We start from the raw sequence: 13644 nt of genomic DNA, 5'->3' as shown, positions 1-13644 counted from the left end.
TTCCTCCCAGCAAAGGAGCCTGTCAGCACGAACAATCACAAGATCCAGGGAGGATTTCTCCATTCCTAACTCAAAACTGCTGGGTTTGCTTCTCCATGTTGCTCCTACTAAATCAACAATCAAACTTTGTCTGTCAGGGTTGTAGCATTAATGTGAAACCGTTTCAGTATCTTCTTTTCCAAAACAGCTGCTGACCAGATGCCAATTGTACATCACCCTAGTCTACAGAGGGAGCACGCATACAAGTGAAAAGGTGTTCCCGTGCATGACTGTGGCCAGGGTAAGAAGTAACAAAATGACGACACCTTCTTTACAGCCACTTTCTTTAGAGGCCTGCTGATAACTCCTACATACACTCCTGTGTTACAGAATTGTTTGTTGCTTGAGACACTAGCTGGTCTGGAGCCAGGAAGGAACATTATTTTCAGATGAGGAACACTTCAACCCCAGGCTGCGTATGGCACTGTGAAAGAGCCAGCAGCTTTTTAATTTTAGCTGTCAATGTAAAACCAAAACAAGTTCCAGCCTAAAGATCCCAGAAGAAAGTTTTTGGCTTGCAAAACCTTCTAAAACTGGAACTAAGGATCCAGGAGAAACAAAAACAGAGGGAGGAGGAATGGAGGCCAATAGAAATTGGAGCAATTCAACACTAGCCACTTTGTCTAATTTTAGTTTATGTATTGGTCACTCATTAGCCTAATTTGAAATACCTCAAGAAGATAACAACCTAGCCACAGGGATAGGGTTAAAACTGGGGCTGTCAATTAATCGCAGTTAACTCACATGATTAACTAAAAAAAATTTATCGCGATTAATCACACTTGCACTGTTAAACAATAGAATACCAATTGAAATATATTAAATATTTTTGGATGTTTTCCTACATTTTCAAATATATTGATTTCAATCAATCACAACACAGAATACAAAATGTACAGTGCTCACTTCATATTTTTTGATTACAAGTATTTGCACTGTAAAAATGATAAAAAATCGTATTTTTCAGTTCACCTCATACAAGTACTGTAGTGCAATCTCTTTATTGTGAAAGTGCAACTTACATATGTAGATTTTTTTGTTACACAAACTGCACTCAAAAAACAGAACAATGTAAACCTTTAGAGCCTACAAGTCCACTCAGTCCTACTTCTGGTTCAGCCAATCACTAAGACAAACAAGTTTGTTTACATTTACGGGACATGAAGCTGCCCACTTCTTATTTACAATGTCACCTGAAAGTGAGAACAGGCGTTTGCATGGTACTGTTGTAGTGGCATTGCAAGGTATTTATGTGCCAGATGCGCTAAAGATTCATATGCCCCTTCATGCTTCAGCCTCCATTCCAGAGAACTTGCTTCCATACTGATGATGCTTATTAAAAAAAATGCATTAATTAAATTTGTGACTGAACTCCTTGGGGAAGAATTGTATGTTTCCTGCTCTGTTCTACCCGCATTCTGCCATATATTTCATGTCACAGCAATCTCGAATGATGACCCAGCACGTTGTTCATTTTAAGAACACTTTCACTGCTGATTTGACAAAATGCGAAGAAGGGACTGATGTGACATTTCTAAAGATAGCTACATCACTCAACCCAAGGTTTAAGAATCTGAAGTGCCTTCCAAAATCTGAGAGGGATGAGGTGTGGAACATACTTTAAGAGGTCTTCAGAGAGCAACACTCTGATGCGGAAACTACAGAACTGAAATCACCAAAAAAGAAAATCAACCTTCTGCTGGTGGCACCTGACTCAGATAACGAAAATGAATGTGTCTCAATCCGCACTGCTTTGGCTCATTATTGAGCTGAACATGTCATCGGCATGGACTCTTGTCCTCTGGGATGGTAGCTGAAGCATGAAGGGACATATGAATGTTTAGCGCATCTAGCACAAATATCTTGACACACCAGCTACAACAGTGACATGCAAACACCCGTTGTCACTTTCAGGTGACACTGTAAACAAGAAGTGGGGAACATTATCTCCTTCAAATGTAAACACACTTGTCTGAGCGACTGGCTGAACAAGCACTAGGACTGAGTGGACATGTAAGCTCTAAAGTTTTACATTTTGTTTTTTGAGTGAAGTTATGTAACAAAAAAAAAATCTACATTTGTAAATTGCACTACATTATTTGTATTACATTAACTGAAATTTTTTTGTTTTTTACTGTGCAAATATTTGTAATAAATATGAAGTGAGCACTGTACACTTTGTATTCTAGTATGGTAATTGAAATCAATATATTTGAAAATGTAGAAAACATCAAAAACTATTTAAATAAATGGTATTCTATTAACAGTGCAATTAATCACAATTAATTTTTTAAATTATACTATTAATTTTTTTAATCGCTTGACAGCCCTAGTTAAAACATGTGCCCTTCCCCCCCCAGCAGATTCCTATGATTTTCTAGGTAAAGCTATCAAAGTGAACACAATTTACTATTTTAAGCACAGGTCAGACGATGAAATAACTGGCGAGTACAAATCCATGCAGGGCTGTTAGAGCAAAGGAAACACTGCAACAGGCTGGCGAGAGGAGGTGCAGTTAGGAACCAGAGGTGAAGAAGGGGAAGTAGAGTGGTGTTCAATGCACTGCACAAACAAGCCGTGTGACTGAGTAGGGGAGGCGAGTCAGCCATCAAAGCTTGAACTGGACACACAGAACCGAGAGGAGAGGGGGCAATTACACAAAAGTGATAAGCATAGGTTTCAGAGTAGCAGCCGTGTTAGTCTGTATCTGCAAAAAGAAAAGGAGGACTTGTAGCACCTCAGAGACTAACAAATTTATTTGAGCATAAGCTTTTGTGAGCTACAGCTCACTTCATCGGATGCATGCAGTGGAAAATACAGTGGGGAGATTTATATACACAGAGAACATGAAACAATGGGTGTTACCATATGAAGTGACCTGTAGCTCACAAAAGCTTATGCTCAGATAAATTTGTTAGTCTCTAAGGTGCCACAAGTCCTCCTTTTTCAAGTGATAAGCATGTGGCTGTAGATAATCACAGAAGTTGAGGGGCTCCAATAACTCTGAGTTAACAGGTTGGTCTTTGCTCGGAAATATTAATTGTTCAAATCCATGGACTGTTTTTGTTGGTCTGTGTAATCACCAAGATAACAAACTACTAGTGCGATGCCACATATAGGACCCCCACACCTCAGCATGGCAGTTTTGAACAGTTATTTCTAACTACATTTCTTGAGAGGTCATGGATTTTAGTCCTTGATGAGTATAAATCTGACACTTTAAAGTGAACCATCTGAGTTAGAGCACAAAAAAGCAACTACAGTTTTAGGCTATGTCTACATTGCACTTCTGTTGGCCAGGGTGTGCCCTCCTGACGGACAAAAGTTTTACAGACAAAAATGCCAGTACTGACAGTGTTTTGTTGGCGGGAGACTCTCCTGCTGACACAGGTGCTACCACCACTCGTTGGGGATGGTTTTATTTTGCCAGCAGGAGAGCTCTCTCCTGCCAGCAAAGCGCGGCTATATGGGAGACCTTAGAGTGGCACAGCTGTAGCGGCTCACCTGTGCTGATGTAAGGTGCGCATGCACGGGTCTCTGCTGCTGCCGGATTATGACCTTCCGGTTCCAAATGAGGCATGTGGTTGACTGGTCAGTTTGTAAATTGTGTTCGTGATGCTCTTGCAACCTTAACTCTGAAATATCACTGCAGCCAGCTAGAGTATGAAAGCATCTGAAACGGGTGCTGCTGCCAGGGTGCCAGAATAAAGATGACTCCTTTAGCAAGAGGCCAAGGGAGTGTTTATGCTTTCTGGGAAACATAATGAGCTGCTCGGTCTGTGCAATGTAACTTAAGGAGAAAAATCCTGAAGTGATGCGGCCTTGAACTCTACCGAGCCAGCAAGGCAAGGAGCTGACTGAGCAGCAGACCCTTTCTTACTGGATGCTGCCATTCCAGGCAGTGTCACCCAAGGCATTTCTGATTCCCCAGAGCCCCAGAAAGGAAAGGGAAGACAAAGATAGGAACCCCCCTCTTCCTGAGGAAGAGGGGTCAGTACATTTGCTTGTCTGACACTAAGAGTACACGAGCTGAGCTCAGAGAACCAGAGCAGGTGGGAGTCTGTTGTACTCCAGGGAAGTCATGTCCTAGCCTGCAAACTCTCCCCACCGCTGTGGAGCACTATCCATTCCTGCTGAATGAGCTGCTGACAAGGATGGATAAATATTTTCACACACCAAAGTTCAGTGTGTCGTCTACTTTCTATCATGGATGCCAATGCTAAAGACTAGCAGCAAACTATCCAGTCATGAGCTGGTGAACTTGTGCTTAATTGCATTCCCCAGTTTTTCAGGCAGACTGTATGAGCTAAACAAGTCAACATGCAAAGACTTGAGGAAGTCTGTTCACAGTGGTGCAATAAAGAGATAGTTACAATGAGCATTATATTGGATTTGCCCGAGATGATGTCCAAGTCAAACCCAATAAAACCGCCAGTCTTCTCTTTGCTGGCTCCAAACCACATGCACTTTCAATATGCTACAGAGATCTTACTCTCAACAGGAGACAAGCTGTGACCATAAACTCTCTTTAATGTCGACAAACGGGTCTGATATAAATTGCATCTGGTGTTTTTAAGATGAGTGAAAAAACTCAAACCAAACCTTTAGATACAAAAAGAAAGAAGAATATAGTGTACCAGGCTCTGAGAACATGGCTTCAAGCTTGTGGTCCAACAGAGGCTACTTACCACACTTCAGCAAAAGGTGCTTTACAACAAATACAAACGCATTCGGTTTCACATAAATTCCTAGGAATGACCATGCTCTGCTCCGCCAGCACGCATTGGGCAGACTGAACTCTATTTACCTGCATCAGAAATATCTGAGTAACACGGACCTGAGCGTTTTGTTGAGAGAGATGTGGTTGAGTAGTGCAAGAGTCACCACTTCTCTCCAGATCTATACAAGGAGGATAAGACTTGCCAACTTCCCACAGAGTTTGAGGATTTAGATAATGGCTGTTAAACATTTTGGACAGGAAAACATTAGGTAACTTACTATTGTTACAGTTCTATACAGATCATTCCAATTTTGCACAAGTGACTCCTAAACTGTTACAGAATAGCTGAAAAGTGCATCGCTGAGCAGCTGATTCAGTCAGATCAGAGGCCAATGTGTAGCAAAATGGGTAAGCAGCATTTGTACACATTCTCATCTCTTGCAATTCCTGCTGGGTGAGGGCATCTTGACCTGCTACGATGATAATGTCCTTACTTCAAAGAGGGGACCAGGGGACTGCATTGCCTGAAATCCAGTCAGAAGCAGGGACAGATAAGCTTTAAGGGAGGGGGAAAATATTGACAGGATGTCATGCTGAGCATTAGAAATTCAACTTTCATACCAGATATTGTTTTATAGATTCAGAGATTTTAAGGTCAGAAAGGACCATGAACTATTGTGATCATCTAGTCTGATCTGTATATCACAGACCATCGGACTTCCCTGAATCAACTCCTGTTTCAACCCCAATAGGCGTGGTTGAACTAAAGCATCTCTTAGAAAAACATCTAATCTTGATTTTAAAAGTTTCCAGTGATTGAGAATCCACTACTGACCTTGGTGAATTGCTCTTGGTTGGTTAATTACCCTCACTGTTAAATTTGCACCTTATTTTTAGTCTGTCTAGCTTCAACTTACAGCTACTGGAACTTGTCACGTACACTAAATTGAAGAGCTGTCTATCAAATTTCTTTTCCCTACGTAGGTATTTATGCTGATCAAGTCATGCCGCACCTTCTCTTTGATAAGCTAACTAGACTGAGCTCCTTGAGTATCTCACTATGAGGCATGTTTTACAATCTTTTCATCGCTCGTGTGTCTCTTCCCTGAACTTCCCAATTTTTCAATATCCTTCTTGAAGCAGACACCAGAACTGGACACGGTACTCCAAGAATGGTCACACTAGTGTCAAACGGAGAGGTAAAACAACCCTTCTAATCGTGAGCCCCCCGTTTATATACCCATTAGTCCTTCTGGCCAGTGTCGCACTAGAAATTCGTTCAGGGTCATGGATAATTAGCTGAAGTCTTTCGGAATCACTGGTTCCTGAGATCCTGTAAATATGGCCTACATTCTTTGTCTTTAGACATATGACCTTGCATTTGGCAGTACCGAAATGCATGTTTTAGAAGAAGTATGTTTCACAAGCCTCTTTGATACGAACTTATCTATTTCCAGCAATGGGGACATGGAAGAAGAAAATTTTGCTGAGAAATTCAGGGGCCAAATCGGAACTCTTTACAGGGGAGCTTTGGGGCACTTTTCATGAAACTTCTTCCCACAAAACTGACCAGTCTTCCTTTTGGTCACAATAACCTCTTCTTTACTCTGATTCTTAGCTTCTGGCTATACCTCCTCACACACCACTGGAGTTCAGGAATATCTCTTTTTTTCTGCAAACTCTCTAAAGTAGTCTACGCTATCAGTACATGAAAAGAGCACAGAGAACCTTACTGCGTTCTACACCCCATATTCTTCATAGAGAGGGTTATATGATTATGGCATAATTATGATGTATTTTATGCAAGATGGGTCATGTGAGATATCATTGGAAAGGTTCTGATTTACTGAATACAATTATCCTATTTGTATGCATGTATCATTTCTGTACCTGAAGTTAGGAATATTGACTATATATCTGTATTACAAAGTGCGTTTACACCTGGGAAAAGCCCACTAGACAAGAGGCTTTTATTCTGAAAAGCTGGGTGCGGAAGGGGCCATTAGAGAAAACAATATGCCTTAGAAGAATCTTATCACAAAATCTATCTTTTGTAGTTAATAAACTTATTTTTGCTTTGCGAATGAGGAAGTCATAATTTGTGGCAGAAAGCTGTTGTATATTCCTCTCTACATTGAGGGAGGGGGCGAATTTCATGAGCTGAAGCTTTCCCATGCAGGGCTGATCACAGCATCTGCATGTAACTGCAGCTGGGTGTGTCCCTGCCTGTCTGGGTGCTGGTGAAAAAGCAGGTTGGAGCCTGGAGAGAGTTTGTCACAGCAATACAGCGTAAAAGGAGCCCAGGCTGGTGGGCTCAGTGGTACCCCAGTTCCAGGTGGCACCACAGGGGGAACCCGTCACACTCATCTTTAGCCAGAATGAGCCAAACTGTTGCAGAGTAAGGCATGGTCTTCTCCCACTCCCATGCACACTAGTTCTTTCAGATTATTTCTGTAGCACCACAATAGGAAGCCATCACTGGTCTAGTAATCTTATCTGCCAAGTGAAGCAGCGTGGGTGACTAAAAGCTTTGCATGAGGAGCCCCGAGATGACTGGCTCATACATAATAATGGGGGAGGCCTATTTAGAGGCATTATCAGCATGTTCCAGAATGCTGAGAATTCCTCTACTGTCCATGCCGTGTCTGCTCATTTATCTTTTCAGCTCTCATTTCTTCAGGTGGCTGGTTTCCTTCACCCCACAAATACATAGTGGGCCCAGTCTCCTGCATATTCTAGCTACATTTTACGCTTGCATACAAAGATTAAACCGCATTATTCCTGCACATCAATACAATTCTCTGCTCATCCTCTGGTCCTGCTAAGGCAGGATTCCAACACTTGAATAAAGAGCTGACTGTTGTCTGTAACAGCCCCTGTAGTGACTAAAGGGAACAGTAGTAGGAACAACTGAAAGACCTTAAAATGTACATAAGCTCTATATCAAGTTTTAGAAGTGAAACTTGCAATAGACATCTCAGAGACAGAGGGAGAATGAGAGCAAGGAGAGAGTCTGGAGAGATCCCATAGCAGAGGAAATAAGATGTAAAGTGACCACCTGAATGAAAAAGGAGCGGTAAGAGTTTGGGTTCAAACCAGGAGAGAGGACTGGAGAAAACATTAAAACAGAGTGATCAAGAATAGCAAAAGCTACACAGACGCCAGCTAGGATGAGAATCGAGCTGGGTTCAGAGGCCAGATGCAGATCAGCAGCCACAGTACTGAGATTAACATTAAGTATGCTCTGGGAGGGATGTGCAGAAAGGTAAGAGGAGATTATTTTCTTCAGAACCCTGCTAAGGAAAGGGAAGCTGGAGACAGGATGAAAGGGTGGCAATCCAAGTATAAGGATGAGTAGGTGCTAAAGGGAGGTAAGAACAGAGGCATGCAGCTGTATTGATCACAGACAGGGAACCTGCAAGAGGCTGGGAAGATCTAGAATTTGGACCGGGTAAGGTGGTTGGAAGAGTCATCACAAGAGTCATTTGTCATGGAGAAGTGGCCTATAGATAGCCTTCATCTGAATAGGTATATGTTCTAATTTGAAGGCCATGGAGCATACTCCTTCACAGGGAGCACGGCCTGTCAAAGCATTTGTACCATTTCTCTATTTAACGCTTAAGTGCTTGTCTGAAAAAACTTGGTTCTGTGAGAGGCGCCTTGCTAGTTTATTACACAAAGTGCAACATACATTTTGTATTTCTGGGTCAATAATTCTCTTCCTATTTGCAGGGAGACAATGCTGCTCTGAACCCTAGTGCCAAGAACGTGAACCTGGCAGCATCTTCTCTCCAGAACACTGCTGTATGCACTCCACCTAGTGGCTTACACAGGCACGCAGTTCACAGTCAGTGATGTTCATTCTATTCCCACAGGGTAATGGGGCAGTCAGAGTACAGCCTACAGAGATCTACAATTCCACTTCAATGTATTTATCTTTAATATACAAGTATGGTCCCAGACATTAAGTCACTGCATTTGATCCAAGAAGTAGCCACAGAGAGATAAGCACTGCATGCTGGGATCTCTAGTCTCTCTGGGCTGTTACAATCTAGTAAAGATGAACTCTGCAGCAAATTACTCGTATGCAAATTAGATGTGCCTTTTGGCTCCTGGGGAAGAGTTACTTGTAGTTACAGTAGCACCTACAACTCCTCAATCTGACTGGGGCCCAGTTACACTAAACACTGTACAGACAGGTTACCTGTTTGGACAGTATCTGTCATCTGCCAAAGATGGCACTGGGGCTGCTGCTTTTCTCATGAAGCAAGATGCCAGTTTCTATTGCTAAGAAAAGGTGTAGGGGGTAATATCTTATATTGGACCAGCTTCTGTTGGTTAGAGAGACCAGCTTTTGAGCTTACACTGGGCTCTTCTTCAGGTTTAAGTTTCTGTTGCTGTCACATCAGCAAGTCGTCAGTGGCTGTGTGTATGAATAAATAGGAGTGACAGAAATACATCTAGAAGCAATGAAGGACCAAGACTGACCAATGGGATCCAGGTTGGCTGCTGCAAGCTCTGTATTCCCTACATACAGGGTAAAAAGGAATCAACTGTGCAGCAGGGGTGCTAAAAGGACAGTGCTTTCTACCTGGGCAGAGTGACACAGAGCAGCTGGGTCTAGAGCTGCCAGGAACATAAGCACGGCAATACTGGGTCAGACCAAAAGTTCATCTAGCCCAATATCCTGTCTTCCGACAGTGGCCAATGCCAGGTGCCCCAGAGGGAATTAACAGAATCATCAAGTGATCCATCCCGTCGCCCATTCCCAGCTTATGGCAAACAGAGGCTAGGGACACCATCCCTGGCCATCCCTCCAGGAACTTATCCAGTTCTTTTTTGAACCCTGTTATAGTCTTGGCATTCACATCATCCTCTGACAAGGAGTTCCACAGGTTGACTGTGTGAAGAAATACTTCCTTTTGTTTGTTTTAAACCTGCTGCCCATTAATATCACTTGCTGACCCCTAGTTCGTGTGTTATGAGAAAGAGTCAACACCACTTATTTACTTTCTCCACTCCAGTCATGATTGTATAGACCTCTATCATATCTCACCTTAGTCGTCTCTTTTCCAAGCTGAAAAGTCCCAGACTGCATCAGAGCAAGCAGCAGCCTTAGATCGTTTTAGGCAGCTGACTAATTTTCCAGGAAAAGCAGGATAAAAAAATTAACTCCCATCCTAGAAACACAGGTATATCCTCTAACAGGTTTAACACAGGTTCCATTACTGACAAGTCATCGGCTAGAACGTGTATGTTTTAGATGAATGTCAAAGACGTCCTCTCTAACGAACAAAAACCTCCCTAGCAGGCTACAAACTTGCTGCAATGTGCTGTATCAAGGTAACTCTTGGTCATCTTAAACTCTGACTGCAGAACAGAGCTTTTCATTCAGAGTGGTGCTGGACGAATCACTTTGCTTGCCTGAAGGCAAAAGGAAACAATTGCTCTGCCACCTACCAGAGCATAGGAAAAGCAGATATACCCCTGCATGATGAGGAGTATTTTACATGACACCTTTGCTTATTGGAGAGGAAAGGAAGAACTACTTTTCTTCCTCACTGGCAAGGAAGAGCCTGAGGAGAACTGCATTTCATACAGCTGGGGCTGGGCACTCTGACCCAGGGGCAGGCAAAAGATCAAGAGAATCACCTAGAACAGGGGTCTCCAAACTTTATGAGATGAGGGCCATATTAGATTTTTGAAGGGGCTTCGCGGGCCGAAGCAACTGTGAAAAAATTAAATATATGCAAAATCGTTAAAGAAATAGTATTTTAGGATTAGTGAGAAGTACGGTACTGACAAGTATGGTAATTTCTGACAAAATTGCATTTAGCCGTGGTTTAAAGTTTGTGTTCCCTATTATCAGAATTGATTGTACGTGTTCATCAGACAAGGTCGATCTGTGGTTGGATTTCACATATTTCATCACTGAAAATGTTTTTTTCACTCACATAAGTAGTGCCAAACACTGACATTAATCCACGGACAAAGTTTGTTACATGAGCATATTGATCACTGGACAGGCATTTAGAGAACTCTACCAGATTTCCTTCCTTATATTTGTCCTTTGACCTGCAATCCAATGACTTGTTAATCACTTCCATTTGAAGTTCAGGTGGCAGTTTTTTGAGACTGCAATCAAATGGGTTTGGAAGATCTGTATTTCTCCTGCATTCACATCAAGGTCAGAGAAACGCTCCTGGAACTGTAGCTTCGGATCAGAAATGATTTCTTGTGCAAACATAGTTGGGAATCGTAATTCAGTTTCTTGGTTGAACTTTTCACAACATGTAAAATGAGCAAAGCAGTCCCTCATCAGCTGGGACATGAAAACAACTAGTTTTTGCCTGAATGCTTTCACCTGGGTGCACATGTCACCGATAAGCCCGTTTTCCCCTTGTAGTCTAAGACTGAAGTCATTCATGTGCTCGGTCAAGTCTACGAAAAAAGCTAATTTCCAAAGCCATTCACTGTTTGTGAGTAAAGGTCTTTTTTTTTTTTTTTATTTAAAAACATTTCAATTTCAGTTCTAAGCTAGAAAAATCGCGACAAAACCTTTCCACAGCTAAGCCATGGAACTGAAGTGCGGTAGGGCAAATCATGATATTCTGATTCTATTTCCACCAGAAATGCTTGGAACTGACTATGATTAAGTCCATGCGAGCGAATGAAATTCACGGTTGAAACTACGGGTTCCATAACACATGACAAATCCAAATATTTCCCGCACAATGCTTGCTGATGAAGAATGCAATGAAGACTCATAGGCTTAGGACAGCCCGCACTTTCACAAGCTTTGTAGATTTGTCCAACCAAACCTTTTTTTGAATCACATGTTTCTACCTTCACGGGTTGTAACGCACTTCAGTTGTTTCCATTGCAGGTTGTATTGAGAAGTGCCTTTTCAACGTCTTTGAAAAAAATCTCTTCACCTGTGGTTGTTCCATGCATACTATGCACAGAAGCTAGTTCTTCCGTAACTTCAAAATTACTGTCAACCCCGCGAACAAACAGCAGCAGCTGTGAAGTATCGGAAACATTGGTTGACTCGTTAACTGTGAGGGAAAACCACTCAAACTTCTTAACCTTTTCATTCAGCTGGAAAATTATATTACTGCCAATGTCCTCGATTCTGCGAGCAACTGTGTTCACTGAAAGACTAATTGTCTTCAATAAATCTACTTTTTCTGGGCACATTTGTTTGGCTGCTTGAATCATACATATTTTAACTAGCTCGCCATCAGTAAATGGTTTTCCTCGTTTTGCTAATAGGTGTGCCACTCAGAAGCTGGCTCTTGTTGCAGCTTCGATCTCGATTTTCTTCTTCTTAAATATAAACTGTTGTGACGATAAGCCACGTTTCATGGATTCTAATTTATCTGAATGTAGCTTTCCTGTAAATTGAGAGTAGTTCGACAAGTGCTTGGTTATATAATGTCTACGAATGTTGTATTCTTTTAGCACTGCCATAGTTTTGTTACATACTAAACACAATGCTTTACTACCTGATTCGACAACGAAATAGGCCACACTCCATTGTTCTTTAAACACGCAACATTCAGAATCAACCTCTCTCCTGTCCTTTTCCCGACATAACTGCCCCAATAGCAAGGGACTTAACCACAACGAATATACATTTGTCACTAGTTTGACACGTGTGCTAAGACAAAAACCGAGGGAAACGACTCATCACGCATCCTGTTCTTTCTGCTGCTACTAACCTGTCTACTGTGCTCATCAGCTCTGCGACCCTGGCAGGAACGCAGTGACATCATGAAGTTCCGCCACGGCTACTCGGGGTTTCCGCTGCTGGCCCCACCCAGCGCCCACTGCTGGCCTGGGTGAAGGAACCCAGGCTGGCAGCGGGATGAGATCCCGGCTGGCAGGAGCCTGCGGTGGGAACCCCAGAGCAGGGGTTGGGAGGAGCCCACAGCGGGAACCCCAGAGTGACGGCGGGCTGAGCTGCACAGCCCGCAGCTGCTCTGGGATTCCCGCCATGGGCTTCTGCCGCCCAATGTGATATTGGTTGGGGGGCCGGAAAAAATGTAGCCACGGGCTGGGCCGTAGTTTGGAGAACCCTGACTTAGAACCTGGAGACAAAGCAGGTTCTCTTCCACGCCCACGCATGTGGCCAGCACTGCAGAAGTGACCTGTAAGTACAAGGGGTAGCAATGAAATCCAGGAGAAGGGAGCTCTCTGAAGGCAGTGTGGAAGATGTGCTCTCCATCAGGCATGCACACATCCAGGTACTCATTGGGCCAGCCTGCTCTGTTCAGCCAGCGAGCTGAAGGCTAGCGCTGTACTTGACAGCATCCTCCCCAGTTGGTAAGCCACAGAAGGTCAGTCCCTAGGAACACTGGTGGAGGGTTCTTCATAACAAAGGCAAAACCTTGGACATTTGCTATCCCTCATCTTGAGGCAAATCTCCTGTGGGAGATGACTTATTCCACTCAGCCGAGATTTGCAAATCTTCCTAAGGCATCTGGATGTTCATTTCCCATTAAAATTAATGGAAATTGGGTCTCTAAATCTCATAGGTGGCTTTGAAAAAATCTCATCTTAAGTCTCCTAACTGGCAGAGCATAACTTTAAATAAATCCGGCCATTGGGCAGGAAAACCAGCCGCTGCTGTATGGATTACAGACGCCAACGTGCATAGGTTACATACTTCTGAATTCTAATCTGACCTGTGTGGGTCAGGAGGTCGGCTTAATCTCAGTAAAGGGGTGATCAACAGTGCTCTGTGATGACCCCCAAAGGTTGACTTGCCAAAGAGCGTTAATGGTGACTAGACAAGATCACTTGCCCTATGCTCCCAACCAAAGGGAAAGTACTGGGTTGCTGGCAACAAAGTGGAAGTTTAAATTGTGCACGTAAAATGG

At 42.9% G+C, this 13644-nt stretch overlaps 1 protein-coding gene across 2 annotated transcripts in view; it reads right to left on the bottom strand.

Moving 5' to 3' along the window:
- HSF1 (heat shock transcription factor 1) overlaps positions 1–13644 on the bottom strand; it is a 97765-nt gene that overhangs the window by 48725 nt on the left and 35396 nt on the right. The window lies entirely within an intron of this gene.

This window comes from Chelonia mydas, chromosome 2 (assembly GCF_015237465.2).
Source record: "Chelonia mydas isolate rCheMyd1 chromosome 2, rCheMyd1.pri.v2, whole genome shotgun sequence".
Classification (NCBI taxonomy): Eukaryota; Metazoa; Chordata; order Testudines; family Cheloniidae; genus Chelonia; species Chelonia mydas.
Note: the sequence above shows the minus strand (reverse complement) of the source record. Positions and strands in the feature narration are given on the sequence as shown.